We start from the raw sequence: 27,903 nt of genomic DNA, 5'->3' as shown, positions 1-27,903 counted from the left end.
CCTCAGTTTTGAAATCTGTGAAATGAGGGGTTTGGATTTGATGACCTCTGAGGTTCCCTCCCATTCTAAATCCATGATCCTATGATCTTTAAAGTGAGGATAATAGTATTTGCACTACTACCTAACAAGGACATTATGAGAAAAATTCTTTGTAAATTGTAAAGCCCAGATGTTAGCTATTATTATTATAGAAGAGGGGCAATTCCCTAAAGATTATACAGTTACAGGGAAGGTGCTGATCTGCACTGGGGGTCTCCTCACCTGGGAGTTCCTTATATCTAATAAATCACAGAACAAGTCCATGTCCTTTTTTCCTTTCTCTATCTACATGTAATAAGGAGTGTTGGTTATATTTATTATACGGTATTCATAGACCTAAAATCTAATACTAAACTACTTGATAGTCAGATCTATTGTGAAGGTCTAACATTCATTTTAATGCTCTGTCCTCTTGACTTCCATGTATCTTTCTCCCCATTTATCCTGTCTTTTCCTGCTCCTTCTGGCCAAAGCCTCTAAGAGTTGAATTATACATAGTAGACAAACTTAGATATATAATATTTAGAACTAGTTCTGGGTAGTTGCATTTTTAGTTGAATCAACATGGCATAGGGACTGAGTCATAGAGTTACTGATTTAATAAGGCTCTCCTAGATAGACAAGATGGATGTTGAGCAAGATGCTGGATTGAAGAAGAGAAATATATTTTTGAGCCGTTTCAATGGACTTCATCTCATAATTTAAAGAACAGTGTACAATTCCCTTTCCAACAATGTTCAAGAACTATGGTGTCACAACTCTGTCTAGGTAGATGAGTCAGGCACAGATAGCCCTTTTGCAGCTTGGGAAGAAGGAAGATGCTTTTGCATATTAATTAGCTTGAAGTCTTGTCATCATGAGCTTGACTTTTCTTCAGTTTCCTCTTTGGTATTTCCTTTTTTTTTTTTTTCCTCCTTTATCTCTATTAAGGTACTTATTGGCTTCTGTTCTAAAATTGAATTTCAGAGTGTTAGACTTTGGCTTAGGGATTTTTTTTTCCTGTCCCAATTCTTCATGCCTGTTGACATTTTTCTTTGTCTTAGCTTGCTTCCCACTTTTGTTATTTTATCATGTCTTACCTTTCCTACTGACTTCAAGAAAGGCTAAGTAGCCTCCCCACATAGGTATGTATACAAAGAACAGAAGCCTAGATAGTGTCTATGTGTACAGGCGTGCTGGGGAATTAAGGGTGAAGATGCTAATCTCATTTAATGTTCCTGTGGATGGAAAATAACACAATTCTTTTTAATGACTGAATTACCATCTGAGAAGGTGGCTTAGGAGGTCTCAATACTTAGCTTTTTTTTTTTATTTAATTGAGGAAGGAGATAAAGGGAGGAGACATTCTTAGCCTGAAAGTGTTAAGTATGTTTTCCTATTTCTTGGTATTTGGTACCAAAGAAGAATATATTTCTTATGTTTATTTTTCTCGAGAAGAGGAACACTGGTAACTTTTTTCCTGAGATTTCTGTACTTGAATGTAGATGTGTCTAAATAATGATGGCTGGAATTTATGTAGTACTTTGTGTTTGCAAAGCACTTTATGAATGTCTCATCTGATCCTTGGAAGAACTCTGAGAGAATATTGTTTCCCTATTTTATGAATGAAGAAAATGAGGCAGGGTCACATGTCGAGTAAGTGTCTGAATCTGAATTTTAACTTGGGTCTTCCCAACTTCAAGTCTATTACTTTATCCACTTTGCCACCTATCCTTTGTTCAAATAAAGGGACCTGCCTTCTCCTAACTTGAAGTACCTGGACAAAAAAAAGGAATACTTTAAAAATTAAAATTGCATTGCATGCCTCCAGTATGAATTCTAGATATGTTCTTTGGGGTAAGTGGTGTCTTAAAGGAAGAGGGGGACTTTATGAGACAGAGGTGAGGAGCAAGTGCATTCCAGGAATGTGATTATAAATGCAAAGATGGGAAATAGTGTATCAGGGATGGGGTTTCATGTATGAGGAACAGAGTGAAGTCCCATCTCATCTCTACAGGGATAGGAACTGGACTTGTGATTTCATTGGTATAGACCAGTGTTTCTCAGACTGTGTACAAGGAACCTGGAAACCCCATTAAAAAATGAACCTTATATTGCTTGTTAATAAGCATTTAAAATAATCACTTTAAAAAACTTTTAATTCAAGAGTTCTGTGAATATTTTGTTTGAACTAAAGCGTTCTATTACTATAGAAAAGTTTGTGAAACATTGATATAGACAATTCCCAGAAGAGGAGAGTCCTTCTATTAATGTGAGTTGGCCCCTTTGCTGCAATTTACAGCCTTAGAGAATTGCCTAGGGCATGGAGAGATTGTGAATTGCCCATATAGTCAGTATGTCAGAGGTCTAACTTGAACCCAGGTCTTTTTGACCCCAAGTAAATTCATAATTTACTACCTTATACTGCTTCTCACCTCTCATCCCAAAAGAAGATATATGTGTGTGTATATGCATGTGTGTGTGTGTATGTATGTATATAAATAAATGGATGAATGGATGTATATGTGTGTATATATATATATATATATATATATATATATATATATATATATATATATATACACACACACACATATATATGTATATACACACACACACACACATATATATATATATAATATATATATATTTCACTTTGCAAAGCTTAGAATTATATACATTTGTTGTTATAATTATTTATATGCCTTTTCCCCCTAAGTTGCTTGAGGACAATCTTTGCCTACCATTTTCCCCATGTGTATGTTTCCTTCTTGCTTTCTTCCTCCTTCCACTTCCCTGTCTTCTCAGCTTCAGCTGGTGCCCAAAATAATGGACTGAAACAGTATTATTGTGAGACAAGTTTTACTTTCTTTTTCAGCATATTTTTTTCTGTAGTCAAATAAAATCTTTTATCCTCTGTCGACATTTTTGAAGAAAAGAAAAAGTCCAGTGGTGTTAGGAGAGTGTGACTGGCTATTGAATTCATAGCAGCCTTCTTTGGACTGAAAATCTTGTTATCTAGTGAGCACTCATGGCTGTTGATTTGGGATTTTCCTGCCGTCTGCAGGTCTTACTTTCAACTTTTCTGTTTTGGCCCCTAAGATGAATTGTGACAACCTGAGGAAGACACTTAATCCATTTGAAATTATCCTGACCTGACTTATTTTGAATTGTAAAGGTGATATCTCTTTTATTTATTTATTTTTTCCTCTGTTAGGTAAAATATAAACGGGATTTTGAAGAAAGCAAAGGAAGAGGCTTCAGCATTGTTACGGACACACCTGAGTTACAAAGACTGAAAAGGACTCAGGAACAGATCAGTAACGTAGGTGACAATTTCCTTGAGGGATGGTCTCATGCCACAAAGATGGCCATATTGCAGCTGAAAGGTGTGATTGGGTCACATGGAAGGCTTTGCTGCTGGAACTGAGGAGAGTGAAAGGAATGGACTCTCTTGTTGATTTCATGTGTGGGTGTGTAGGCAGGAGGGGGAAGTGTCCCCAAACGTGTGAGTGACTGCACTTTTTTCTCTCTATACACACACATACAAAACATAGATCTCATTCATTACACTTTTTCTTCTCTGTTTACATCATGGATATCTACAATACTGGGCATCAAAATGATATGTTTTGTATGTCTACTTTTCCTATTCTAAAACAGACATTTGACATTCCCTTTAGTGTTAATTATTATGGTCCAGAGTCTGCTTATTTATTGTTTTACATATTTATGAATATCTTTTCAGAAGGTAATTTTGGAAACACAGTGAGGTTTGTTTCCCCCCACTGTGATCAAGTATATAAAAATGCAGATAATTGGGTTGGTATCCTGAAAAATCTAACGTTTGCAGTTATACTCAGAATTTTATGTATTAAAATTGGTTAGTTCCATATCCAAATGGGGCAAGAGGTCTGTTTTTAGCAGGCACTTATATGTGTGATTGCTTTAAGCAGTGTATCTTGTAAAAATGAATTTGATAAGTTGTTTTCAGCACAGTAAAGGATTTACTTTGAAAAAGAAAATTGAGACTACCCATCTAGTGATATGGAAGTGTTAATTCATCACTCATTAAAACAGGAATGGGAAGGGGTTTTATTAAGCAGTTTAGAGCTCTAAACCTAGGAAGATGGCTCTTTTAAGGAGTTCTTTACTAGGGAACTATTCAAAAAGCATTTCAGTAAAATTTTATTCTTAGGTGAGTATGAATTAAAACAGTGGTTGAACACTGCGAACAAGCATGTGAAGCTCATTTTGCTGCCTAAATTAGTGATCCATTTTGTATTTCCCTCACTCCTCCAGACTTTATAAATGGTACAGTCTCAATTTTCAGGGAATATTTCACATCATACAGCTTTGAGTTTTATGAAGTTTCAAGTACTGGGACATTTAAAATCACCTGGGTTTTCACTTGCAGTGGTACAGATAATATTTTTACCACCTGTGATTTCAGCAGCAATGTATCTTTTTTTTGCGGGGGGAGATCTCTTCCCTAAAAGTTCTAGGTTATTTTTGTCCCTGGGGATTGGAGAGAGCCATCTTAACAAAGCAAATGGTGGTGGGACAACATGGATGTGTCTGGTCAGGGAAAGCAGGTCTAGTATTAATAGAAAGGGTTCAACTCTGCCAGAGGGATGTAATGAGTTGAATGCAGGGATCCTTAGCTTTCTGACTGATATAGCCACTGTTTTCTCAAAAATTGTATTTTAGCTACTGGGCACTAAAAGCTAGGTTGAGAAGAAAAAGAAAACAATTTGGAAAAGTTAGTGAATTGTATTAAAACTATTTGTGGGTTTTATTTTTTCTTCTTTTTCTTCTCTTCTCTTCTCTTCTCTTTTCTCTTCTCTTCTCTTCTCTTCTCTTCTCTTCTCTTCTCTTCTCTTCTCTTCTCTTCTCTTCTCTTCTCTTCTCTTCTCTTCTCTTCTCTTCTCTTCTCTTCTCTTCTCTTCTCTTCTCTTTCTCTTCTCTTCTCTTCTCTTCTCTTCTCTTCTCTTCTCTTCTCTTCTCTTCTCTTCTCTTCTCTTCTCTTCTCTTCTCTTCTCTCCAAAAAGATGAAACTGGAAAAGTGACTATCCAGTCTTCTGACTTAGGGAAATCCAGGACAGGTTTGCTCTTTCTCCATTATCCTTGAGCTCCGCATCCTGCCTAACATTGCATGCCTCTTCTTGCCACCACCCCTTTGATCATGGTTGTCATCTTGGAAAAGGGAAGGAGTTCCAAGAGGAGCTTCATAGAGAAAGTTGGGTATGAGGCAGAGAAACAGAAAAAAAGACCAGGGTCATTAGAGGCAATGAATTGTGTTTGGAGCTATACCATCTGCCACTAGTAAATCAAAATATTGGAAAATAAGACCCAGTATGAAGAGTTTAAAATAAGGATTTCAAAGAAATAAATCAGAATTTCCCTTAAAATTGAAATGGATGGAAGGAAAGAAGTGGAGAATCTATAGGGAGACAGTCAAAGACAAACAGCTTATTTTATTAATTTGCTTAAGGCTAGCCCTGTTAGGTTATTTGAATAAAAATGGATATTTCTAAGAACTTTTTCCCCCCTATGACCAGAAGGGTCTTAATTTCAAGGGGCTGTGACTTTTATTCCATAAAAAACAATTCTCCAAATATTGAAGATGCTTCCTTTCCCCCTCCTTTCCCTTTCTTCTTTCCCTCCATCAGTCAAAAGGTTTTTTTTTCTTTTAAAAACTAAAATGGAATCACCAACATATTCCAATCAGAGTTACATTTAATGACATTTCTTTTCCTGACCACCTTTCTTGAAACTGTATTAATTTGTACAAGGATCATGCTACATACAATACTGCATTTAAAAGTTTCCATCATCAATCAACTCTATTTTCCCGAAACTAAACTTTTCACCTCAGAAATGCATATGATGACTAATTTAAAGATGTCAATATGCAGTAGCTGATGAGAAGGTAAGCAAATACTTTAAAAAATTCAAATTTAATTTAACTTTTGCACTTAAGAAAATAAGTAGCTGTTTTAAATGCATTTTTTATCATTAGCAGGGATATAGAATTTTCATATACTAGAGGCTCTTTGAAAAATCCTTCCTCTAGTGACCAGTAAACCTCTAACAGGTATGTATTTTCTCTTTTTTATCCTATCCATGTCTTTATTAGTACATCACCTTATAGCTAGAGCTTCAAAATTGGATTGATTTCTAGGGGAAAATAATTTTGCTGGTTCATTATTTTAAAAATATCAGTGGTTTTTGTAATCATGGTATAACTCAGCTATATATATATATATATGTATGTGTGTATATATATATGTATATATGTATATATATGTATACACACACACATATATGTTATGCATGTTGGCAGGTTAATCCAAAATGTTAATTATATGATTTTTCTTGGCATTGACTACTAAGGAGAGTATAGGCTGATAAAAAAGTTTTGCTGCATAGTGAAACTTTTACTTCTTTGTGCCAGTAAATTTGAGGTTATTTCCAGGTTACCCACACATGTATTTCATTACTTCTGTTTTCTGATTAAGAAAGGTTGGATAGATTGCAAGCGATTGTAAAATGATGTGTGACCCTGGGGAAGTCTCTTTAACTTGCAGTGCTCAGGACAACTCTCTGAGACTAACGTACCAGGCAAGTACAGATTAGCTCACTGTGTGTGTGTGTGTGTGTGTGTGTGTGTATATCTCTCACCAGATGTGTCTTATACTAAAGAAATGCCAGATCCAGTCTGGGAAAGAAAAAAAAAAGAGATGGTACTTCCATCTTTCCACACTATTTAGGTTTAACCTAGGCATTCTAGTATATTAACCCAGTCTGTTGTTTTAAGCCTATGGACTGGATTATGTGTATTTTAGAGAGAAGATGTAGAAATGGTCAGGCCAAAAGGGGATCTGAATCATCACGTCAGAGATATTGGAGATACTGAGTTGACACATTTTAAACAGAAATCTATGGCTTGTTAGGCTCATTCATTCCAAGAAGGATTATTAGAAAGACTTGTCTAGGATGATATTAGGGGAATTGACAAATTAAGGTCCTAATGACAAATTCTAGATATTTTACGTATCTCATGACAGCATAGGCATTTGGAATTGCTTTTGTGCGTTTCATTATAGTGCTGTTTTTATATGCTTTTACATTCATTCATCTAAGATATATAACCATTTAACAATGAACACACACTCGGAAATTTCAAATTTTGTCTGTAATGAAATACCTTAGTGATTTGGATCCTGGCCTTTTCTTTCAGTGTTGGCAAGGATAGTATATTGAACATGGATGGCTTAGTAAATGCTACAATTTAAAATTCTCGTTCTGACTGCCTTGTTCTGTTCTTATTACAGCTTCAGGGAGAATAGGGAACTGGTGGGGAGGCAAGATTTCAAATCACCTGAATGGTTAGATATAGAAGAATAGAACCCAACTGCTAAAACAGAAAAGGAGAGCTTCATGTAGGATCGCTGAAGAAGCCTCGATTGGATTTGTGTATGTTAATATTCATGAAGAACTATTGGACTAAGCTCTTAAGACAGACAACATTTGACTCGAGGACCAGTTCCAGGGGAATTCTACAGGAATTAGTTGTTGCATTTAAATGAAGATTGCTTTTAATAAATTTACTTTTTTCCTCTAAAGGTAAGTATGTATGATCCAGTATGGTTCTTGTATGGTTAATTACAGATGGCCAGTGCTGACTCAGGAGTTCTGAACTCTGCCTGCTTGTTTCTACTAGCTTTGCACTGAGAGAAATGATTATTTCTCTCTCCTATTAATAACCAATTATTGACTTAGCACCAAGGTTTTTTTCCCCTTTTCTCCTTGCTCATTCATAAATCAGCCCCTGTAGTTTATTCAGGTATCCTTTGAAGTTCAGGGCTGATAATGAGAGGGAAAACTCAGATCTATTCAAAAAGTAAAGTTTTTTTTTTTTTAGTTTAAATTTTAGCTTAGGTAAGCTGCAGTTTAGTAAAATTTGAGATTGGGTAAATTGATGGATTCCAGCCCACTGTATTTTACTCAGACAGGTCTGCCAAAATGTAGATTCTCCCTTTTTTCTAGATTATCCTAGATGGGTATAGATAAATCCCTTTGACCAAGACTGGGTGATCAGTCGAGTCCCCCAGACCCTCATTAGAATAAGCCCACCTCTCATTATAATATTCAGTCTCTCATTAATTATTAGCCAATCAGAGTTGATTGCCACCTTCAGGAATACCATCTCTTCCAAGGGCATATAAGTATTGAGAGGGTTCTCTGAGGGGTCTTTGGCATTTGAGATTATCACTGATCCTCTTTTATTAATTGTGTGGTAGCATGATTAATAAAATGATTAATTACCCAGAAATTATGTCTCTTGAACTTTTTATATGTCACAAGAGGGTCTTACCATTTTCCATGCCAAAACTACCTGGCTGCCATTTATTTTTAATAAGCATCCTACTATTTGAGAACTTTATGCGAGTGCCTATTTACTTGAAAAGTTTTTTTTATTTAGCAAAAAGTGTCTTGTGGGATTTTTTTTTCTAAAAGTGCATTGTAAACACCCATGAAGAATCTGAGAAAGGAAAAGGAGCTCTTGCTTTTGTTCTAAAGCACTTTAACTGTCATTGGGGCATTCTTTGCTTTTTTTTTGGCAGTTTGGAAGGCATATGAAAATGGCTTATTCAAATTTCAGGCATTTACTGTCTCTATGTCTACAGCATCAAGCCTATCTGTGGTAGGCCCACATAACTGAGCTGTTGCCATATCTACCCATTTGAGTGATAGGGCAGTCTTTGGGAACATTATTGGCACATTTTGTTCTGCCTGTTTACTAACTACATCACAAACTGCATTCTCAACTAGCTGAAACAGATTGGAGATAAACTGTCTCCTAAAAGGTAACATAAAGCCCGGGGGGAACACTTGCAAACTTTGTACTAACAATAGAACCCAGAAAATAAGTATTCCTTATTTATTTTCTCATTTAATTTAGGGGAAGGAGAGAAATCATGTAAAAAGCAATAAAAAAAGATGGCCAAATGATGTATTTCATAGAATGAATTATCTGGTGAGTATATTTGTTATTGTATTTGTGTTTATACTTATGTCATTAGGAGAATAGTAGGGGTTGTGTGTGCAAATAGCATTGACTTTAAGGAGAATTATCAGAATGATAATAATAATCATAGTCATAATAATAGCTAATATTTATATAGCCTTTAAAGTTCACCAAAGCACTTTATATATGTGTATATATGTATGGGTATGTACATACACATGCACACACACACACTCATTTGGTCTTTACCACAGTCTTGTTGGGAATATGCCATTATTATCCCCATTATGCCTATGAGTTCAATGACTTGCTGAGCATTACACTTCTTACGTGTGTGAAGCAGAATTCAAACTCAGGTATTCCTGAATTCAAATCTCTCTTGGTTAGCAAGTCCCTGGACAGTATCACCATTTCATGAATGACTCTAGCCATACTCATTTCATTCTCAAATCAGCTTACTCTCTGCGTTATTCCATGTCCTCACCAGCAACCTTGAGCTGGGCCATCTGCCGGTGGTCCTGATCTGTATCCCCAGCATTAGCAGAGTGACTTAAGCATAGTAAATGCTTAATAAATATTTTCCCTCTCTCCCCTACCATCCCCCTTACCTTTCTACTTTCCCCCCTCTCTCCCTTGCTCTCCCTTCCCCCTCTCTTCTCCTTTCCCTTACCCCTGTCTCTTTCCCTTGCTCCATCTATCTCCTTGTCTCTCTCTCTCACTCTCTTCTTTTCCCCCTGTTTCACCATCTTCTTTCCTTCCCCTTCTCTCTCTGCCCCTACTGTTTATCACAGCAACCATGTATCTTCCTTTCACGACTAAAAACTGTATGTTTCAGTTGACAAAATCTTGCCTATTTTAAAACAAACTCATTCTCATGTTTACACTAATCTTTCCCTTTCATAAGAAATAATTATGGGTTCAAAAGTTTTTTTAAATGTCCTCCACCAAAATTATAGTTGAAGAAAACTCCTAGGATGTCTGAGAATATTGAAATGAAGATTTTTGTTTCTTATGACAAATTGATAAGCTATTGATGATTGAAGTAACCTCTTTAGTAATGTTATTTATCACTGAAATCTGAGAATGTAGTATAAGTTAATCATTTACAAATTGGTTGGCTTAAATGGGCATACATTACTGATCTAGTTCTTTGTGATTTATTGTGAGCCATCTTCCAAAATATTAGATCATTGGAGCTAGACGTTGCCTAGTGATTGAAAGCCTATGTCCATGATCTATTAAAACACTTGACTCAAAGTCAGTTTGGATATTGAGGGTAGGCGTGAGGGTGGGAGCGATTATCTAGTGATTCCGAGTCTTTGTTTGTAATTTAAATAAATCATTTTGACAGAGACTGACTGTAACCATGTTCAGGATGCTGACAGTGTGAAATTGAGTTGTATGGTGGACACGAGACAAGCAGTCAAGAGAAATCCCTAAAGGCATAAATTTGTTATGTAATTGGGTCAACTCATGCATGAGAATTGCATGCTAATTGTAATTTGGTGGCAAAATTATAGTGTATCAGGCAATTAGGTCTTATATTAACCCAAACAATTGACAGAGTGACACTTTTTTTATTCCTTTTTTATGTATAGCAAACATGAGGATAGTTAGAAATATGAGATGGATGAAAAGCGAGAAGTCATTTGAGGTTAAAATGGAGGGCGCTTTGTTAATATCACTCAAAAACATAAATATCTTACCACTGTTTGCATGTTTTGTGTGGAAGCCTTTAATTTGGAAGAAGGTAGTCTTGTTATATCTATGTATGTATGTGTATGTATATATGTCTGTATATATATGTGTGTGTATATGTGAAATTGAAAATTGATTTTTAATTCTATTTTGTTAATACTTAATCAAGCTAGCATAGATTCAATATTTCCTTTTACCGTATGTGTTTAAATTCATCAGTCTTGCAAGCTCACTTGGGTAACCCCAGGTCACTTGGTTCACAGTTTTACTCTTGACTTGTAACTCCAACCTTACGTTATGATTTGTACCTCTACCCATCACATCACAATCCGAAAATTGATTAACCTAAAGGTCAGTTTCATTAATTTAAAACTGTTGTAGCAACTCCCATCACCAGGGAACTGATCTTAGCTCCCAATGATGTAGTGGAGAGGAGCTGAGATGACTCTTATTTCACCTCCTCATTAAAACTAGCCAATCAGAATAAGACATACTTCTGTTGCTTGGGATTTTGCTGTATCATCTTGTATGTCATGGTAAAAGACCCTATCATCCCTAACTTGGGGTCTTTAGGAGTCATTGACCCCATTTTTTGGAAATTGCTAGCCCTGCTAATAAATAGAGCATGCTGAAAACTTTGTCTCCTGGAATTTCTCTTGCAGCATAAATAAATAAATAAACAAACATACACACATATATAAATTATATATACATATATAAGCACATATGTGTGTACATGTGTATGTATTGCCAAACTGGTCAGAACTGGTTAATTGCTGAAGCTGGAATTTGAGCTTCAATGATAACATCACATAGATGAAAATTTTCTTCTGTTCATGGATTGTATTTTAGTCATACTCAGCAAGTACATTAATAGTGACCAAACAAGAGGATAGATGATTCAGTAAAACCTGTCCCCACAAGAAAATGAACTGAAATATTTTCCCAGATGATTCTACCTTTCATTATCTTTGTGTATACAGAGCAAGTGTGCAACAGAGGATTATGATATAGCAAATAAAGTATTTTATAAAAATATTTTGCATCTAAGCCATTTTTTTGAACTTTTAAAAGTGTTGCCAAATAGACTGTCAGTCAGCTAGCATTTTTAAAGCTCTTACCGTGTGCCATCCACTGTGCCAAGCACAGGCAGTGTTTATAAAAATCTTTTCATTGTCCCAAAAAAATGTTACTGAGGAAGTACATGAGAGGGATATATTATTTGATCTTTCCAAACATGAGGTTTGGTCTCACACTTGGTTTTATTTAATTTTCTATGCAGAGTCTAATGCTACTTGTACATAACAAATAAGAGAGTTGTATTTGCAAAAATAATCTGTCCCACCTTGGAGGTATGAAAAATCACCACCTCCACCCCCTTTAATGATAAATGAATGAATATATATAAATACTCAGATGCCTTCCATATTACTCTCTCCTCATTTGCTCCTATCTCACATAAAGAGGTGGCCTTTTTCCTTGCTAAGGCAAACTCCACAAATGATATCATTTCATTCTGTCTTCTCTGGAAGATTTCCCCTTCTCTATTATCTTTACTCTCTCCTTATCTATTGGCTGCTTCCCTATGTCTGCATTTCTCCCCCAGCCTCAAAAAAACCCCTCACTTCATTTATCCACCCTGAGTAGCTAGCATTCCATATCTTTCTTCCCTTTCATAGGTCAACTCCTCAAGAAGGCATTCTGCAATAGTCACCTCTACTTTCTTCTCATTCTCTTCTTTACTTTCTGCAGTCCAACTTTATCATTCTACTGAAATTGTTCTCCCCAAAGTTCCCAATAATCTTTTATTGTGAAAGCTGATGGCATTATCTCACTCTACAGCCTTCTTGATTTTTCTGCATCTTATAACACTGTTGATCACCCTTTTCTCCTTATGCTGTCTTCTTTCTAGGCTTTTTTTGCACTGATCTCTTTTGGTTCTCCTCCTGTTGGATTTTTGCTCCTCAGTTTCTTTCGCTGGATCTTCACCCAAGTCACATCCTTTTGGGTTTTGCCCAAGTCACTGTCCTTGATTGTTTTTTCTTCTTTCTCTCTGTTCTTTCATTTGATGATCTCATCAGCTCTGATGGCTTTAATTATCATCTTTGTGCAGATGATTCTCAGATCTATTTGTGTGGCTCTAACCTCTCTGCTGACCTCCAGTCTTGTATTTCCAACTGCCTATTGGACATTTTGAATTGGATGTCTTGTAGACATCTGAAACTTAGCATATCCTGAATGGAACTAATTATATTTCTCCTCAATCCTCTCCTATTCCTAACTTCTCTATTACTGTTGAGGGTGCCATCATATTCCCGGTCACCCAAGCTTGCAACCTCCCTGCCCTTCACCATCTATATTCAATCAGTTACTAATACCTATTGATTTTAACATCAAAATATCTCTTATATAAACCCCTTTTATTTCTTATGACACTGCCACCACCCTAGTTCAGGCTCTAATCACCTCATGCCTGGACTATTGCAAATGCCTATTGGTTAGACTCCCTGCTTTATATCTTTCCCCACTCTAGTCCAGTCTATCTTCCATTTACCTGTGAAATTGATCTTCCTAAAAGCTCAGGTCTGACTGTGTCATACTACCTCCCCTCTCCCTGACCCTGCCACCCATAGACTTTTGGTGAATCCCATTGGCTTCCTATTACCTCTCCCTCATTAGATCATGAGCTCCTTGAGAGCTGGGGCTGCTTTTTCCTTTTATTTGGATTCCCACTGCTTAGCATAGTGCCTGGCCCATAGTAGGCCCTTAACAAATTTTTTGTCGACTTTTTGACTTGAACTCGATACTCCATCAGACTAATTTAATGTGAGTTTCCTGAATACACTTTGCACATTAGGCCATTTGTCCATTAGACTATTATTGGGTCCACACCTTCTTTACTTTATTTTCTTCAGTGACATTTTCCCCTCATGTAGCATATTGGATACTGAGATGTGGGGCTTATGTTGATAACTAGTAATGTCTTGTCTGTTAAATATAGTCATTTTCATTTGTGATATGGTGTTGCTCATTGCTCACTATACCCCATGCCTTCTCAATCGTTACCTGAAGAAAGTATTCATAACATTTAGAGGGGAGATTTCAGAATAGCTTTCTGCTTCTTTCATTTCTCAATTTGGACTGCATTTTCCAACTCATTTTTCTCTACTCTTCCCTAATCCCAAGTCCATATTCAAGTCATTGAGTAGTCTTCATAGAATTTCTTTGTTTCTTTATCTTTTGTAGCAGATGTTAGAACATCAGTTTCAATTTTCTTCATTGTGAATCCCATTTCTGTGCTTCTCATGAGTACTACAAGTCAAGATGACCGAGTATCCCATGAAATGAATATTTTTGTTGCTCTCATGAGGGGTGTGGTGCTGGTTCATAATGAAACCAATTTGACCATCTCCTTTAATAGCCTCTCAGAAAAGAACCTATGAATCATCTTTCCATTTAGCTCTAACTTTTTAAAATTCTCTGGTTTATTTGTAGTGAGAATGTATATGTGAACATGGTTTATTTCCACTGCTAAAAATATTGGTTATTGGACAAAGATCTCATATTTAGAGCACCAACAGGTAAGTTCAGTTTTAATGTTCTAAAAACCATGTGTTTGTAACAAACTTTGCTCCCTTTTTTTCCATGTCCCAGTTAAATTTTACATCTCAGAATATCTACTTCTCACTTTGTGTACAAGACAAATTTGTCCTGCACAGATGTGACAGATAGATGGGGGAGAGAAGTGATGATAAAAATGGAGGAATCCTATGTCTGGGGAAAAAAAGAAACAATTATTGTTATCTGTAGACAATGAAAAACTTTTTTGTTGTCAGTGTTCTATTTTATTCCTCAAGGCAGATTTGAGTCTTATTTATGCTAATAATAACTTTGCAGTTTAGCTTTATTATATCTAGTTAGAAATGTATATAACTTTTCTGGACCTCTAACTGTGAATAAAGTAATTTACTGCATCATTGAATTATAGTTTCACATCAGGTGTGATAGCATCATTGCATTTTTTATTGGTATATTATGTAATTGTATTACATTTTAGTAGCAAAATTATAATTTAGTCTAATTTTTAGTTGGCTTAAGGTGGGGATGGGAAGGTCATTATTAAAGACTTCTTAAATGACTGACAACTTTGATGAAGTTTTCAGGTTCATGAAAATTAAGTGATTTGCAAGTTGGTAGCAGAGATTTTTTTCATTCTCGAATTTTCATTTTTTGCTGTTTAAAGATATATTTTCTTTTCTAATTTGCATTTTCTCTCATTTTCCAGGATAAATTATATGCTATTAAAATTGCTTTTTCTTTATTTTCTCCATGTGCTTTATTTTTTTCAGCTTTCTTTTACCTAACAGTTGCCTAGGCAGCATTTGAGACATTGTGTTTCTTGTGACTGAATAAAATGTCATGCTGCTGCTTCCTTACAGAAGCATTTTTAAAAAATCTCAACCCTTAGTTCTCAAAGAACAATGTCATTCCTCTAATGCCCTTAGACTTTACTTGGCCTTGAGGATGGGGAGATAGAATCTGTTCCTACCTGCTCAGATTTGTGTTGGATTTCCTTCTGTGGCTATATTATTAATTGTGACCAAGATAACTAATAATTTATTTGGAACAATTTAACTTCTTAATCTCCTTATTCTTTGAGAAAACAAAAGGGATGGAGTTTGCCTGTGTCTCTGTAAAATCTGAAAAAGAGATAGGAAGATGAGATTTCCCATTTCAATTAACAGCATTAGAATGAAAGTAGAGGAGGTTAAAAACTCATTAGTTCTTTCTAACGGTTGAAATAGTACATGAGCAAAGAAGTTACTTTGCAGAAGTTAGGGCAATTTAAAGATTTATTTTTATACCTTTAAAGCCTCATGTATATCTTTGCTATTAAGAACAAACATGTTACCTAATGACAACAGTTATGCTTCAGGTATACAGAGTCATTTAACATCTATTTATTGAGCATCTGCTATGTGTACCACACTGTGAGAACACAAAAGAAGCTTAAGCCATAGTTCTTGTCCTTAGGGAACATATTTTAGTTGGAGAAACAAGACATGTCCATTTAAATAACGTTACCAGTAAATAGTGGAGAAGAGGGAACCTATTTTAGGTGAAAGGTAGTAAGCCAAGTATTGCACATATTGAGAGTGAAGTCCAGGTGGAACATCTAGATGAAAATATATTGTACACAGTTGGAAATATGAGCCTGGAACTTTCGAGGGAGGTCAGGAGTGGAGATAGAGACTCAGGAGTCAGACGTGTTTGGGTGATAGTTAAGGTTGTAGGAGAGAATGATATTGTTAAGAGAGAGAATGGAAAGACAGAATAGGAACAAGGATAAAATTGTAGAGAAGATTAATGTGTAGAGAATGCAAAGAGGACCTAGAAAAAGAGACAGAGAAGGAATGATCAAAAAGAGGAGTGAATAACCAGGAAAATGTAACTACAGTTTCAGAAGTCAAGAGAAGTAAGTGGATGGTGAGAAAATTACAAGATGAATTGATGGGTTCTTCCTCCTTTGAAGTCTTTAAGGAGATTCTGGACAACCAGTTGTCATTTATATTATAGGGGAAGTTCCTTTTGGGAATGGGCTGGACTAGATGAGTTCAGAGGTCTTTTCCAGGTCTTAAATCTGAGTACCTTCAACATATTTCTACATTAAAAAATACTTGACTATATTAGTATTACTTTTATTACATCAGTTCTCTCTCTGTCTTCTCACTCTTCTATCTTTCTCTGTTTTCTCTCTCCTCTCTCTCTCCTTTTTCCTCTCCTCTCCTTCCTCTCTTTCTCTCCCTTTCTTCCTTGTCTGTCTCCTTATCTCTCCTATTAGGTCAGTATTAGTTAACAGTAAGAGCCAAGCAAGCCTTTGATATAACTAGACTTTAGTATTTTAACAACTGCTTAAAAAAATCACTATACCATAAATAATAGGAACTTAAAATGGAGAAATCACTAAGGAACTCAAAGGAAGTGAAATCACTGATTTATAGGGATTAATAAGGGCCTTATATGGAGATAATGTTTAACCCAAGCTTTGGAGGAAGCTGTAGATTCTAAGAATGAAAAGCATTTGTTAAATTCTTACAAAGTGCCAACACTTTGCCATGCTCTGGGAATAAAATTATGAAAGTGAAGCAGTCCTTGCCCTCAAAAGGTTTCCATTCTAATAGAAGGAGGTAATATAAATAGAGGAATGTTGGCCAGGGTGGGGCATTTTGGTCCAGACATTTATAGGGATGGTGAGTGGGGACAGAAGGAACTAGATTGACCCTCTTTCCAGGAGCAGAGACAGAAATGTTTTAATCATTGTTTAGGAGGAAAACAGTGATAGCGAGTATAGGTGGAGGCAAGGATTCTGTTGAGAAGATGTCCAGGAAGTAGGGTATAAGATGAAGCATAGCTGTGACTTGCCTGACATAGTGGACCAAGTGTGAGACATTCTGCAATCAGGACAGTGGGCCCCCCAGGGCAGAAGTTCTGAAGGTAAAAGTCTTAAAACCTCCAAGGGATGGGTGTGTGTGTGTGTGTGTGTGTGTGTGTGTGTGTGTGTGTGGCAAGACAGCTGGTGAGGAGATGGCCAGGCAGTAGAAAGTAGAGAGGCAGGAGTGAGGAGGGAGTACATCCCAGGTACAGGGTGACAGCTTGTAAAGTTGAATGTTGTATGTTTGTGCCCTTTGGTACAATTGAATGATGTGTGTTTGTGCCACAGCAAACAGGCCATTTTTTTTTGGTGGGACCCTGAAGTATGTTAGGGGGAGTAAAGTGCAGTAAATTTGGGACGGTTGGCCAAAATTTAATTGTAAAGGATTTTACATTCCAAAGAGAGGAATTTGTATTTTATTTATATTATTATTTGTGTTTACAGGTTTGTTCAATCATGTCTGACTGTTGGTGATACCATTTGGGTCTTTTTCGGCAGAGATACTGAAGTGGTTTGCCATTTCCTTCTCTAGCTCATTTTACAGATGAGGAAACTGAGGCAAATAGTGTTAAATGGCTTGCCCAGGGTCACCCAGCTAGTAATTTGAGCTCAGGAAGATGCGTCTTCCTGACTCCAGACCCAGTGCTCTATCCACTGTGCTGCCTAGGTAAACTTGTGTTTACATGTGGCTAGGTGGTGACTCAGAGTCGGGAAGACCTCAGTTCAAATCCTTCTTTAGATACCTGCTAGCTGTGGACCCCAGACAAGTCACTTTGCCCCTTTCTGCCTCAGTTTCCTCACCTACAAAATGAAGATATTAATAGCACCTACCTTCTAGGATTGTTTTGAGGATAAAATGAGATAATATTTGTGAAATGCTTTGTGAACTCTGAAGCTCTACTTCAATGCTAGTTATTATTATTGCTGTTACTATTAATATTGTTATTGAAACAGGGAAACTTTGGAGACTTTTAAAGGACGGGCCTGTCTGACATGATCCACCTTGAACTTTGGTAATATTACTTTGACATCTGTATGGAAGATGGACTCGAGAAGGGAGAGATTTGAGGCAGGGAGAATAATTAGGAGGCCACTGGAAACAATCCAGACTTTTAGCACTTGCATATTTTTTGTTGATGAGAGGATCTCAAACATTCATAAAATGTGTGATTTTTTCCATATGTACATATACAAATACGCATGCATAGACACACATCTGGCATTTTGAATAGAGGGCTAAGAAAAAAGAAACCATAGGATCTGTCACGCCCACTAAGTTTTCACCTTCAGTATTTTGGCCCTGTCTGCACTGAGGAACTCACTGTTGAGACTTTGCCTTAGTGTTTTGGGGTCTTTTCCTGCCAAATACTGTTCTTTTGCAGGATTAAATAGCCAAGTCAGTGCTGCCTGAATGTTGATCCTGCTGAGAATATTAAGACCCCATACAGGTTATGATACAGATTAGCTAGTGAGATCTCTGTTGGAGAAATAAAGTGAGTTTTTCTAAATGAATTTAACAACTGCTGAGAACCTTTTTGTAGCATCACATCTAAGTGTGCGCCATAGCAGTCAACCGTTGATTTTCTCCATGTTCTCTCAGAAGTTGCTGTGGTGAGGCCCTGTTGATTTATGAAAGCACTTCATGATTTTATTTTATATTTTACTTTCCCTTTTTAACCAGATAAGACAGTGATTGATCATTTTCATTAGCTAAGTAATTTGAAGCGTTATTCATTATCTAGTTGATGTAAAGATGAGGGGGAAGAGTAGGTTCATTTTTTTTTTTCTGTACTCATAAAAATGACATGGAGGGCCTTTAATGTCAGTTTGTTTGGGTAAATGAACCACATCAGTAGGTAATATGAAATGCACCAATGGGCACATGGTACTGATTAGTCTTTTACATTGCTTGTCAAAAGGTGAGTCCAGAAAGGTGATTGGATTAATGCTCCCAAGCTTTCTTTGCTTCTGGGCACTTCGATTTTGTCTTCCCATGTTGTCTCTTCTCGTATGACTCTTGGTGGTGCTTTGGCTTAGTTCATGTGTCTCCTTTTACCTTTTTTATGTGTGAATTTTTGGTATTATTAATTATTAATTAGTATTAATAGAATATAATAACTGAAAAGTAACTGAATTAAATATATTAAGGGGTACTGCTCTTGTTACTTACTCCACATAGCCCTTTAACTACTATCAGAGCATTAACTTTAAAAGTGCAAAGGGAAAAATATAATTTCTTTGTCAGGCTTGTTGCTGTGAGTTTTCTGAAGGTTTCTGAATAAAGGTGTACTGTGGTGAACCAAGGAACGTGGAATGCTGGACACATGTTAAATCTGTGGCAGACAGCAATTGGGCCTTTTTCCTGTTCCCATATTGTATCCTGCGGGCTACAGTCACTCCTTGAAACTCATAGTGCCAGATAAATAACTCTAGATTTTTTTTTAAACTCTCCCCCTCTTTCCTCTGAGCCCGTGATTGTTGTGTACTGTGAGAGCTTGTCTGATAATATATCACCAACACTCTTTTCAATATACCTTTCTGTAATCTTACAGCTGACTGCCAATAAAGCTCCCTGCTGGAATAGAACTAAATTATAGAACAGATGGGAGATTATTTAGAATTGTATCTTATATTTCTTTATATCCCCTACAGTGCCTTCCCCATTGTAGACTCCCAATAAATATTTGCTGAGTGACTCTCCATACAGTGTAAGTGAAATACTAACAATGACAATGCCTTGTGTTTGGATAGCATTTTAGAATTTTCCAAACGCTTTCTCATCCAGTTGTTCATTTGATCCTAATAATGCCCCAAAATGATTGGGGAAAATCACGGGTGATATTAATGCAAAAATGGGTAGTTAAGTCTTGTTCGTTCCTGAACAAGGACCAACTCATCAGGCCTTCTTTGATACAATAGATCTGTCATTTCACTGAAATGGGCACTCCCCACAATGATATAAATTATGTCACCTCCTTGCTCTGTTTTTGCCGTTCTTTGTGTCACCAGTTGTTTGACTGTTAACTGACTCTTGTCAGTGTCCTCCCATAAATCCTTCCCAGATTTTCCACCCAACATATTGGGGCTTTCTTTTTGGATCTCCTCGTGTGTGGTTAGCAGTGGAGCATGTGGATTTTCCATCAGTTATTCCTCACCCTCATCACATCATCAGCAAACCGTTCTTCCTGCTCATGTTTCTCTTATGACATCCTCTACATTGCTTCTGCTGTGTGATTTTTCATTGGTATATAGGTTTCAGCCTACTCACACCTACACCGTGGCTTTCTATTGCTCCCTGGATGACCTCGTCTTTAATTCTTCAGGGACCACGGTACTACTCACGATCACATTGCATCACCAGAAAAATAATGATGTTAAAAAAGATAGGCCTTTGTTTCCAGGAAGATCTCAGAGTCATTAAAGGCATTGAAGTGTTCTCTAAAGGCAGTACAGTTGACTCTCTTTCTGGATTTTATAATAGACCACAAGCTCAGAAAAATAAAAACTTTATGTGGTCCAAGGAGAGAATTATGATGAGGATAAGTAGGTATCCCTATGTAACCATGGCTTCCTTTCAAGAAGGGGAGTCATCATCCAGGACCAGGTTACAGGAGAGGATGTAGACTATTCATGGAGTAAGAGAGTTGAAGTTGGATAGTCTGAGTATAATGCTGGCATCCACAAAATATTAAAAGACCTGAAGGAAAACATCCAGAATATTAGATTCATCCATTCTGGAGAATTTTACCTTATTTTGAAATTTCTTTTTGGAAATGTTGGAACCTTAGCAGTAATGATGGGTTTTTAAATGGGGGATAGGATTTTCTCTTCAAAGAGGTACTTGGTACCTTACCATTAGATTTGTGTGAAATGGATACAGTATTTGTCTTTGCACTTTTCTTCAGGGAAGACATGGATAAGTATCACACAGGACAAGAAAGTTTGGAGGAACTGGGAATTAGTGGAATTCACTGATGCCTGTACCTGTATCTATGAAATAATGACTCTGTTGCAGTAGAATGATCCTATGAGCTGCATAGGACAGTTATGATGACGCATATACCATATACTTATTAGAGATGAGGTCATTTCAGTATAGAGAAGTGACTTGCTGATAGTTAGACAGTGATAAACTGGGAGTGGATGAGAGGTCACTTGATCCCTAATATAGCAGTTCATCCATTACTTAATTACTATTCATTCTTTCAGGCATGTTGATGCTGCCATACTGTGTAATCATTCAGGAGTAGCTCCTCATGTTACTGCCAGTATCCTTACTGATGTATTCCAACATAATGGGCAACATTTAATTTTCTCAAGACCAAAGCACTTTAGCAAAAGGTTTCTAAAGGTTGGATTATAATTCTAGAAATTCAGCTACATCATGGCTGCCATGCTAGAGAATGGCTTCTTTGACACAAATGGAGCACCAAGATGCCTTCTCTCACAGGATGCCTTCTTTGATGAAGAAATTCCATCCTGCATTATACCTGCCTGCTTAACCTTTGAACCCTTGAAAAGGAGAATATTTGAAAAGAGTAGGATTTGATTTCAGATTAAGTGAATGTTTTTACCAATTCAATTTTAGTATAAGTGCCGCTAAAGCACATATAGTAAACATTTTATTAAATGCCTTTTTTTGTGCAAGACACTGTGGTAAGTGCTAGGAATAAAAAGATTAAAAACCATACACTTCCTGCCTCCAAGGAACTTACATTCTACTGGGAGCAGGATACAACTTACAAGTCACTACAAAGTATATACAAAGTAATTTCAAGAATAAGAAGGTGCTGATAAGAAACAAAGCCTTTTGTAGTGAGTAGGTGACCCCTGAGTGGTGCTGTGAAGAAAACAAAGATAATGGGAAAACATCCTACATGGATGGGTATTTGAAGATGAATCCCCCAGATTAGCCCAGTAAGGGACTTGGATGGATAACCTGGGGAAAATTGTGAAATATCATCAAGCCTAGCCTGTATCCACAATTATAGGGCTGACACGAGTAAAGAATTGGAAAACCAGAACTGGACAGTTAAGGAGAAGTTCCAAAAGGGTCCCAGCTTTGAAAACGAAGAAAAATATGTTTAAAGATAACACTGACATAGACCTTATGCTTTTGGTAATCAACCTAATAGCCTCAGGACTTATGTCTCTTGCTAGTTTCAGGCAATAGGTAAGTTAGTTAAATATTATCTAAGGATGAGGTGAATTTCTTCAGGACCTTAAGTTGTTCACTGCCACAAAGACCCATTCATCTTTCTTAGCATCAATATTCTTCTAGTGACACTGTGTGGCTATAAAGCTTGAAATAGCAATCTTAGAAGAATTGAAATTGCCAGGGCGACCCCTCCTCCAAAAGGCAGTTAGATACATGATACTTGTAAGAGGGCTTGGTTTTTTTTTTCTTATTGAGAATGTATTTTAATTTCCCCTGACATCACCTTCTCTTCTTTCCCAGGAGGTCATTCCTTATAAGTCAATCCTTATAACAAAATATTTTTTTAAAAAAGGGAGAAAAAGGAAGAGACAACAAAAAATTCAGCCAATCGAATCAATATGTTGAAAAAAATCTGACATATCTGCCATGTTCCATACCCTTGGATGCCCTACCCCACCCCCACCTATGCCTTCATCTCGCAAAAGAGTTGAGGGAAGAATTTTCTTATATCTCTTCTTTGGAGCCAATCTTTTATTTATTTATTTGGTATTTTGTAGGTATTCTTTTTAAATTGTCTTATACTGTTTGTTCTTTCCATTTTTATTGTTATAGTCATTGTGTATGTTGTTCTCTTGGCTCTGGTTACTTCACTTTGAGCCAGTTAGTGTTTTTCCTTGTTTTTTTTTTCCATATCCATTATATTTATCATTTCTTACAGCACAATAATACAGTCGTTCCCCAACATTCATGCATTTAACTTTCACTACTTCATGTATTTGCATGATCTTATTAGTAATCTCACTTTCACTGTCACATTGGCAACTACATAAATGAGGCTGTGTACAGCAGAGAAAAAAACAAGAGGCGTGCACAAGTTTGTGCAATAGCTGTTATCCTACTAGGTGCTTTACTCATCTTGTCCCTTTTATTGTTGCAGAGTAAAGCACTTTCCTTGTGCATTTGTTGCCTATTTTCATTGTTTGCCTTTAAAACTCAAGTTTTGTGTTACAGTGATGCCCTCGTTGATTTGTTTAAGTTACATCCTTCATGATCTCCAACACCATCTACTGGCCATGAAGGACAGAGTGTTGGAGGTGATGTTGAGACCTTGCCAGTCTCAGCTGTGATGAAGCATGGAAGTATAGGATGTTAACTGGAATATCCCAGTTCTGTTCCTTATTACAAATGGGACTTTGGACAAATCACTTAACCTCTCGGGGGCACATTTTCTCCATTTCTAAAAATAACAGGCACTTTAATGAACTTATGGTAGAGTTGTGAACTGGCCCAGCTTTTTGGGGTAACAATTTGAAACTGTTACCCCAAAGTTACTAAACTGTGCATATTGTTGGGCCCTTTGATAGCACTAATAGTTCCATAACCCCAAAGAGATGAGGTATAAATAAATAAAGAGAATAATGAATCATATGTACAAAATGAAATTATAGTAATTCTTTTTTTTGGTGGCAAAGAACTAGAAACTAAGGGAGTGGAAGGTGCTCATCAACTGGGGAATGGTTGAACAATCTATGGCATGTTAATGTGATGGAATACTATTGTGTCATAAGAAACAGTGAAGGGAATGGTTTCAGAGAAATCTGGGAAGACGTACATGAACTGATTCAGTGTGAAGTGAACAATAAATAACAAAAAGAACAATTTGTATTCTAACAATGTTGTAAAAATAAATCAGCTGAATTTGATGACCGCTAAGGTCTCTGTCTGCTCTAAATCTACCAACTTATGGTTATTATCATAATGATGATGGTGATGACGTTAATGCCACTGGTTTTCTAAGTGAGATAGGGAGCCACTACATTCTGGTAGTTGTTGCTCTGAGCTCCATGATGTTCTTCTGGCGGCTCTTTGTTGGGGGAGGGAGGACTGTTTGGGTGGGAACAATGACGGTGTTGGGGAGTGCCTATCTTTGGCAAAGAAAAGAAGAGACATGCTATCTTAACATCTTTGTGTTTTTAAAAGCTGTGCCAGGCTTTTAATGACTTAAGCAATTTGGTTGCATAAATTTAGAATTGAATGACAACGGGAAACTGAACAAAGCTGTCTGTGTGGTATGTAAATAGGACAGTGCTGTGCTTGAACGCTAAGTGGTTCATGGGACATGACATAAACCCGGGATAGCTACTCGGAGGGGAGGAAAAAAAAATAACAGCAACCTAAAGCAACATGTTGACAGGCCAGAGAGTGTGACTGCCCGTCCTTTCATCTGCATTGAAAGTGCTTTTTTTTAACATTCCATCAAAATTCCTTATCCATTCTCTTATGGTATTACCAAAAAAAAAAACAAAAGCAAAACCCAATTAGGTAAAATGTTCAAGGTGTGAAATGTTCTGACTGCTTCATTTTTTTTGGAGGGGGGTTTATTATTGTTAACTGAGGACGAAGCAAAAACCTTCTCTGTTTTGATTCCTACCATGGACAATTTTTTATAGTATTTTAGTATACTCTCTTGCACTAGTAGAATTTGATCAATAACATAGAAATCTTTCTTTGATTTAGTATTTTATATTTAGCCCTAGTACAGTTTGACAAACAACAGAAATTTTTCTTTGATATAGTCCCTGACAGTAAAGCACATTTGTTATTGTTGAATCCTTTAGACAGAGGTAGGAGACATTCGGTATTATCTATATGTACTGACCTCAGGGGATGCTCTGATTTTTTTTTTCCCCACCCCAAGACAAACCTTCTTGATATCAGGTGGTTATCCTTGGCTTCTTTTTGCTAACGATGCAGTGTGGGAAAAAATTACAAAAGAGTGTTGTTAAGGATTTAGATTAGCTGAGATCAAATTATGTATAGTAATTGCATACTTAAGGAATAGAGCATATGCCAGTAGTACAAAATGAAGGGATTCGGGCCTAAATTTCAGGAAGACAGAAGTAGATAAAAGTAAGAGGTTTTTTTTTTTTTAAACTGTGAATGATAAAATAGATGCTCAAAGTTTCTTCACAAGTTATAATTCTCTACTTAAGTATTTCTTTGGTTTGTTTCAGTAATAATTGTGCTGGTTGTTTTTTTCTTCCTGAGCAATTGGTAATGCTATCTGATATTTGAGAGAATTATGGGAAGTCTTTTTTTTTTCTGTGACTCAAAAGAAAAGTACTGTTAGATTAAAAAAATAACCATGAAGTTCTAACTCATAGGAGATTGATATGCAAAGAATAGTAGGTCCTTCCTTTTCACCTTTAATACTAAAATAATTAAAATATAGTTGAATAATATTTATCTAGGAATTTAATATGATTTGGGAAAGAGTTGGAAAAGAAGTGATCCTTGGCTCACAGAGGAAATAACAATGCATATTCGTATTTATATAACATTCTCTCTGTATCATCTTATTTGGCCCTGTAGAATAGGCAGTGCAACTATTATTATTTCTGTTTTACAAATGAGGAAAAGTGACCGTGACCAGGACCACTTAACCATTAACTACTTGATTTTTTTTTGTTTTTTTTTTGTTTTTGTTTTGTTTTATGTTTTGGATTGGGCAGTGGGGGTTAAGTGACTTCCCCAGGGTCACACAGCTAGTAAGTGTTATGTGTCTGAGGCCAGATTTGAACTCAGGTCCTCCTGAATCCAGGGCTGGTGCTCTATCCACTGCACCACCTAGCTGCCCCCAACCATTAACTACTTGAACCAGCACTGAACAGCACATACCTGGTGTCCTTCTTATACCGCAGCTCCCCCCAGAAGTACTTATGCTATTGTCCAGTCCTATACTTGGCAAATATACTATTACATATACCATCATATACGCACTCAGTCACATGTATCAGAAACAGGACAATTGTAGCAATTCTAAAGCATCCTCTAGTCTTATTAAATGAAGATTAGGGATTGGGCAGGTAGATGGTCCAATAGATAGAGTGCTGGGCCTGGAGTCAGAAAGACCTGAATTTAAATCTGGCCTCAGATACTTACCAGCGGTGTTACTCTGGGCAAATCATTTAACTTTGCCTCAGTTTCTTAATCTGCAAAATGAGCTGGAGAAGGAAATGGTAAACCACTTCAGTATCTTTGCCAGGAAAACCCCACATGGGGCCAGAAGAGTTGGACACGAGTGAACAACAACAGGGATTGTCAAAATATATATGGTAAGGCAGATTTCGCTGTATTATGTTGATCCTTTAACATATTTTTAAGGGAAGGATAGTATGTGAATGATTCTCTTTGAGGGGAAAAAATTAGCCACATTTGACAGTGTAAATGGTAAAGTGGGAGGGAGTATAATCCCATTGAGCAGTGTTTTCAAGTGGACATTTGAAGGGATAGAAGAGAAGGTATTAATAGAGACAGACATTGAGCAGTAATCAAAATAAAATCCTAAAGGAAAAGTGAAACAAAAACACTGTATTATTTATTTGGGTTAAATGGGAACTTGCCAAGGGCGAGACAGCTGGCTTTCTGGTTTTTGTAATTGTTTGTAGACTTTAGCTCAAAAGAAGCTGCCCATCAGTTTTGAAATTTTCATCATTTTCACCTTTAAAACAATTTTCATTCTGAGGCCAAATCTACCCAGAGGGAAAAGGAAGTGGAGAATTGGAGCAATTATCTGGATAATTCAATACGAGACATTTTCATCTTAATATAATCAGGTAATTGAAGAAAGATAATGACTAAAATTGTTCCAAATGATGGCAAAGTGGATAAGAGTGCTAGGCTTGGAATCAGGAGTTCAATGCTGGCACAAACATTCACTAGCTGTGTTATCCCAGGCAGGTCACCTATCTTCTTTTTGCCTCAGTTTCCTCAACTTTAAAATGGGAATAATAACTCACAGTGTTGTTGTGAGTATCAAATGAGATAATATTTGAAAAAAAAAGTACTTAGCACAATGCCTGGCATAAAGTAGGTGCTATATAAATATATGTAAATGCCTATTTCCTGTTCTTCCTCATACATACCTCACAGAATTGATGTGAGGATCACATGGGATAAATTGTACAAAGCTTTACAAACCTTAATTTGCAAACCAGAGTGTGCTATGTTTGCTATTTTATTATGAGTATCTTGATTGGGTACACTGGCACTCATAGATGTGGTATGATTTGCTATGAGATGCTATTTCATTGCTAATTGTGGAACCCCACCATTTTGAATAGTAGAAATAGCGGCTGACTCAAAGGTCAATATCATGCTTATACTCGCCATTTATCGTTCTGGTAATAACTTGTGTACAAGGAGTGACATAAAAGCTACCAGTCAGGAAATGTGTGATTAGAAAAGGGAAGTGGGCTGGGAGTTAGAGAGAAGGAAGAGTGATGGATGGATGACCCAAATGTGGTGCTGGCACCTGACCTTCAACAGGTGTTGGGTATGTCTATGGAGTACTCATATGAGGCCTTGGACAAGAATTACACAGGATGAAAAGGCAAAGGCAGGTCTTAATCAGTAATGCTAGAGGCAATATCTGAACCAGTTAGATCCTTGAACATTTGAAGTATGAAATTCAGAATAAGTGATAATCATTATTTCAAGTTCTGACCCCTCAAATTTGCTATTTCATGTTTTTGGGTTTTTTTTTTTAATTCTCAAGAAGTA

At 36.6% G+C, this 27,903-nt stretch overlaps 1 long non-coding RNA gene across 1 annotated transcript; it reads left to right on the top strand.

Moving 5' to 3' along the window:
* Positions 1-7,358: 7,358 nt before the first annotated feature.
* LOC110194496 (uncharacterized) lies at positions 7,359-14,320 on the top strand. The gene is made up of 3 exons (XR_002320710.2): positions 7,359-7,647; positions 8,987-9,061; positions 14,246-14,320. It is a non-coding gene; the product is annotated as an uncharacterized LOC110194496 (long non-coding RNA).
* The last annotated feature ends 13,583 nt before the right edge of the window (positions 14,321-27,903 follow it).

The sequence above is a fragment of the Phascolarctos cinereus genome, unplaced genomic scaffold (assembly GCF_003287225.1).
Source record: "Phascolarctos cinereus isolate Bilbo 61053 unplaced genomic scaffold, phaCin_HiC Scaffold_1;HRSCAF=81, whole genome shotgun sequence".
Taxonomy (NCBI): Eukaryota; Metazoa; Chordata; class Mammalia; order Diprotodontia; family Phascolarctidae; genus Phascolarctos; species Phascolarctos cinereus.
The sequence above is the reverse complement of the archived record's forward strand: the minus strand, read 5'-3'. Positions and strand labels throughout refer to the sequence as shown.